This window comes from Aquarana catesbeiana, linkage group LG03 (assembly GCF_042186555.1).
Source record: "Aquarana catesbeiana isolate 2022-GZ linkage group LG03, ASM4218655v1, whole genome shotgun sequence".
Classification (NCBI taxonomy): domain Eukaryota; kingdom Metazoa; phylum Chordata; class Amphibia; order Anura; family Ranidae; genus Aquarana; species Aquarana catesbeiana.
In genome coordinates, this window is record NC_133326.1 from 380,499,429 (window position 1) to 380,505,428 (window position 6,000).

General features: G+C 41.7%; 1 long non-coding RNA gene across 1 annotated transcript in view; it reads right to left on the bottom strand.

Annotated features, from left to right (window-relative positions):
* The window catches only part of LOC141132367 (uncharacterized), a 58,605-nt gene extending 56,316 nt beyond the window's left edge, over positions 1-2,289 (bottom strand). Inside the window, exons 1-2 of the long non-coding RNA XR_012242889.1 lie at positions 2,177-2,289; positions 1,449-1,669 (exon numbers count right to left, since the gene is read on the bottom strand). This is a non-coding gene — a long non-coding RNA (uncharacterized lncRNA). The remainder of the gene's footprint in view (positions 1-1,448; positions 1,670-2,176) is intronic.
* Between the last annotated feature and the right edge of the window lie 3,711 nt (positions 2,290-6,000).

The following is a 6,000-nucleotide window of genomic DNA, read 5'->3' on the forward strand; positions in this document are numbered from 1 at the left end:
CCACTTTAGGAACAAGATCTTGTTGTCAAATGCACATAGACACTCTATATTCAGTTTAAGATGACAGAGTCCTATAACCTAGTCATGCCTACAACAATCTATCTGTGCAGCAGCTGTCCCAGAACCCCCAAATACTTACGTGAGCCTATCTCTATCCAGTGATGTGCACGGTGCCTTGGTCGTCCGGGACTCTCCCTCCTGATTAGCTGAGACATTGGCTTCCACTGCTGTCAATCAAAGTCAGTCAGTCAATCAGGAGAGAGAGGGGACTGGACAGAACTGGAGCACCATGTCTGAATGGACACAGGGCGCTGGGACTCGGCTCAGGTGCCCCCATAGCAAACTGCTTGCTGTGGGGGCACTCAACTGGAGGGAGGGGCCAGGAGTGCCGAAGAGGGACCCAAGAAGAGGAGGATCTGGGCTGCCCTGTGCAAAACCACTACACAGAGCCAGTAAGTATACCATGCGCTTTCTAATTGGCCCGGCGGAGGTGGAAGGAAGGGGGGGCGAACTTCCGAGAGATGGCGCCGCGGCGCTGTCTCCGTAAGTTGGGAAAGGGACCTGTCGAACAAATGGGACACTGGAGGGAGGGAGGAGACGAATATGCGGAAGTTCCACTTTTGGGTGGAACTCCGCTTTAATGCATAAAATTCAATACGACCTGAGCCCGTTCATTTTCCATTTCAGGTATCAGAGCATTTGCACTAGTACGAGTTCTCAAATGCTTAGTATTGGCATCGATACTGGTATTGGTATCAGTGCAAGCCTACTTAGAAATGTTAAATTTGGGTGTACCCAAGCAACTTTGGAAGAGGGTAGCAGAGTCTATATTTTTGTAATATGACAGATGTACTTAAAAGAAGATTTTAGCCCAGTTATTAATGCCATAATTGTTAACACATTAAAATAATTTCAAAAGTAGTTTTCAGTAATAATAAATCTATAGCCTGGTGATTTGTCCACGAAGGTCCTTGTTTAGCTAATTCCTTTTATGGGCTGACAACACTCTGCCCCTTTCTACGAACTGATCTTTCACCCTAATGTGCCTTCAGTGGAGACCACGAGTGGCCGCACCAACTCATTCGGAGCCATTGTCACTATCGGGAATCCTGTCCTGATTCATACAACTTCCTCCGAAGCTCATGTATGTAGAAAGGGAGTAGCTACAAGGAGACTGGAGGAGATCAACAGTAGTGAGATGCAAAAAGGATTATAGAAAGTTTGAAATAGTATATTGCAAAATGAAAAAAACAATGCAGTAGTGTATGATGCAGTGTATGATGCAGTGTTTTAGCAAACAAAATATCATCTGGTTAGGGTTTACATCTACTTCAATTCTGAAACATCTATAATATAATGGGTTAAGTAAAACCCATTTAGTTTACTAATGATCAGGTTGCAAGTCAGAAGCAAAAATGCTATAAAATGTATAACATCCAACATCTTACCTTATCCTTCTCTTTCTTCAACATTTCCAAGTCTTCAATCATTTTGTAAATTTCTAAGTTAGGGGATGCCATAGAACAGTCAGAAAAAAGACAGAGTAGACTGAGGATCTTCAGTAGATTATACATAGCACACAAGAAATAGATTTGCTATTTTCTGATGAGGTGTCAAGTTGTCTTGATTGTTTTTCATTTTCTTGTGAGTTTTATATCCACTCTGTAAACTTAAGGGGAGGTAAAGATTGCAAGATAATTTGAATTTGAGAGCTTAATCCTACATAACTGATAATAGATCTTTGAAAGAAAAAAAACAGACATGTTATAGCAAACCACCCTGGGCATTCGTGGTGGCCAAGAAAATAAAGCTGTAGGAAGCACTTGTGAGTATGCTGAGTGTACATAAAACTTATGATAAGAACGTTGGTCTGTTCTATTTTTTTTTTTCTTTTAAAGTGAAATATTCGACACTTAACAAAGACAGTAAATAATATGTCATGGCAGTAAGAACTTTAGCACATTTTAACATTTCATAGAATGTTTTCAGTATTAAGCACAATAGGCAACTTGTATGTAAATCATCTTATGAGGAATGCAAATTACCTAGAAATGATCAACTATTACTTAATAGTCATGGACCGCAGCATAACGAATTCATCCATTTTTAAATCAGCTTGTATTTAGTTTTTTCCAGAGACTAATTAAAAAAAAATGTATATTTAGCAAATGCTAACCTTCTGTTCCTGGGACACGGACAGCCATGAAATTTAGGGAAGACAGGGTTTTTAACTCACTCTATCACTTCCTCACTCTGTCAAAAGTTAAAACGACTTTTTGGCTTGAAGTGCAAAGCAACCACTTGTTCAGCCATTTTACATAAATGCTTGTATGGCTGTCTCCTGACAGACCTGAGGCCATTTTAAAACAGTCTCCCCTTTGTGCTGCTCATGCGCTCCCTCTATTTCTCTGTGATCACTGTCCCATCAGAAACAGCAGATCACAGAGTAGGGCACAGGGCCAATAAAATCTCTGAGCTACGTGATCTCTGTTACCCAAATCCCAAAACTGAAACAAATGTTGCAGCCACTGCTCTGTTTCTTCTCACACAGACTGGCTGTGAAAGAAAGCAGAGTGTTTTCTATAGTCATTGGCAGAGGTTTTTTCTTTTTTTACAGAGCCACCTCGGTACATTGTCATCAGTGCAGCCAGATAGTGTCCCTGTTCGCTAGTCACCCCAGTACAATATCACCAGTGTAGCCAACAACATTGTCCCTGATGGCTTGCTACACCAGTACAGTTTCACCATATCAGTGCAGCCAGCCAGTGTCCTTGATCTCTAGGCTCACCATTATAGTGTTACCATACCAGTGCCACCAACCACAGTATTCCTGATCACCGCCACCCCAATACAATGTTGCCACAACAGTGCAACCAGGAAAAGTGTTCTAGATTGCTGCCATTCCAGTCCCAGTGTCATCAGACTGGTGGAAAGTCAGGCCAGTGTTCCTGATCATTGCCACACCAGTTCCAGTGTCACTAGATCAGTGTAAGCCAGCAACAGTGTTCCTGATCACTAACCACACCAGTCCCAGCATCACTAGACCAGTATAAGCCAACAACAATGTTCCTGATAACTGTTACACCAAGCACAGTGTCACCAGACCAGTTTAAGCCTGTAACAATGTTCCTGATCACCACCACACAAGTGCCAGTGTCTCCAGATCAGTGCAGCCAGCAACAATGTTCCTGGCCACTAGCCGCACCAGTCCCAGTGTCACCAGGCCAGTGTAAGTCAGCAACAGTGTTCCTTTTTGCTAGCCACACCAGTCCCAGCATTAGCAGGCTAGTGCAGACAGCAACAGTGTTTCTGATCACTGCCACACTAACCCCAGTGTCACCAAACCAGGGTAAGTCAGCAACAGTGTTCATGATCCCCGCCACACCAGTCCAAGTGTGACCAGACCAGTGTAAGCCAGCAAAAGCGTTTCTGATTGCTAGCCACACCAGTCCCACTATCACCAGACCAATGTAAAACAGACCAGTTTTCCTGATCGCCACCACACCAGTGCCAGTGTCACCAGATTAGTGTAAGCCAGACCAGTGTTCCTGATCCTGGCCACACCAGGGCCAGTGTCATCAGACCAGTGTAAGCCAGACCAGTATTCCTGATAATGGCCATATCAGGGGCAAAATTGCCAAACCAGTGTAACCCAGCAACAGAGTTCCTGATGCCTGCTACACAAGTTCCAGTGTCAACAGACCATAGTAAGCCAGCAAAAATGTTTCTGACTGCTGCCACACCAATGCAGTGTCACCTTTGCCTGCTGCCTGACCACATTTCTGCTTGCCATCTGAACTGATCCTTTGCCTGTTTGCTGATCACTTCTCTAATTGCCTGAATTGACCCAACACTGACTAGGTTCCTGCGAGACACAAATCCCAGACTCCCAGCAATCATCTGCGGACAACTGCACTCCTGGAATCACAGGTAATCTTTTATTCGGCCTCTTGTACTTCCTGGCTAGTGAACAGAGCGAGCGTTGTGTATAATTCCTGTGGGCAGCTAAGAACCAGTAAGTTATGTTTGCTTGGCTTACAGGAATGCTGACTGCCACAGGTAATGCTATTGTAAGCTACTGTACCACTTTTGTATTTTAATACCACTATTTTTATATATAAATATATATATATACCGTATTTATCGGCGTATAACACGCACAGGCATATAACACGCACATTCATTTTAAGAGGGAAGTTTCAGGAAAAAAACTAAAATTTTAAATAAGGAACTTTGGAGCAAAATAAGGGTCAGTGCCCATCTGCAGCCTCATCAATCCACATCAATACAGCTTCACGATTGCCTTCAATGCAGCAGCCTCACCATTGCCATCAGTGCAGCCTGATTGACGTCCACCTGCAGCCTAGAGGGGACAGGGAGGGGGCGGGACGAGCGCTGACAGATTACATACAAAGAGAATCTCCTATGATAGAAAGAACAGTGATCCAATGGTGGCCCAGGAGACAGGACTTCCTATTACAGAGGCTGCCAAGTAAACAGGAGATTCTCGCTGTATGTAATCTGACAGCGCTCGTCCGGCCCCCCTCCTTGTCCCCTCCGAGGCAGCTAAAATTGAAGTATTGGCGTATAACACGCACACGCTATTTGCACCCGATTTTCATGGTAAAAAAGTGAGTGTTATACGCCAATAAATACAGTATATATATTATTTTATATATTATATATAATATATATATATTTATATATATATAATTTTTGTACCACTATTGTAAGCTACCCTGACCACTTGTACAGAAGTGAGCATTACAATACACTGTTTTTGATATAATCTTAGTTGATTTTTATGATACACAAGATGCAATATCAGGCATATAATCAGTTAAAACTTTGAAAAAAATCTCAAACGTGGTATACCCATGCTCAAGAGAAGAAGAAGAATGTGTTTTGGGTTGTAATACTAAGTATACCCATGCTGTGTGGGGGAAATAACTTATTAAATTAAATTTCCAAAAACTTGTAGCAAAAAATAAAATCTTTAAAAGACTCACTATGCTTCTTAGAAAATACCTTGGGGTATTTTCTTTCCAAAATGGATTTTTTTTTAAACATTTGGTTTTATTGAAGATAAAGAAAAAAGAGATAGAAGATGCACAATACGCAAATCGCAGATACAACTGAAAAATGAATACATCGTATCAATACAGCAGTCATGTAGATTAGAAATTATCTTGAGTAACTTATAAGTGAATGGAAAGCTCATAAAAGGTTATAACCAGCTATATTATGAGAATTTTCTATGAATGATATACAGGATTGTGGTATCACCAGCGTTACCGGTCAAAGATCCTAAAAAGGATGAGTGAATTAAGTATGCCAAGATTGACCTTAAAAATGCTAAATTCACCATTACACTTTGCAGTTGGCAATAATCAACAAAATGAAACAAGGAGTGGGGTGAAAAGAAGAAAAGGAAGGAGTTACAGGTAGATATAAGAGTGTCCATATGTAGCATTAGTTAAAAATGTATGGATTTGGCCTCATCATGATCCTTAGAGTAGCGGAACGCAAACCAAGGTTGCCAGGTTTTCTGGTATCTTTCTATTCTGCCATTATCTTGTGCTAGGGTATCCTCCATTTCGCAAACATCTCTAACTTTGTTTAGCCAATCTGAGATGGAGGGCACCCGAGTAGATTTCCAATGCAGTGGTATCAAAGTTTTTGCTGCGTTTAGGAGGTGTTTAGACAGTGAATTCTTGTATTTTTTGAGAGTAAAGTGATTGATGTGTAACAGGCAACAAGCTGCGTTTAGATTCAAAGTGGTCTCAGTGATTTTTTGAATTAAGTTTTTAACATTGCTCCAGTAAGGAATGATCAAGGGGCATTGCCACCAGATATGTAGCAACGTGCCTCTATCTGTCTGACATCTCCAGCATAATGCTGATTTGTGGGCATCCCACTTATGGAGCTTGTCCGGTGTATAGTACCAATGTGTTAGCAGCTTGTAGCCTGTTTCTTGCATCTTAGAACTTATAGTACTTT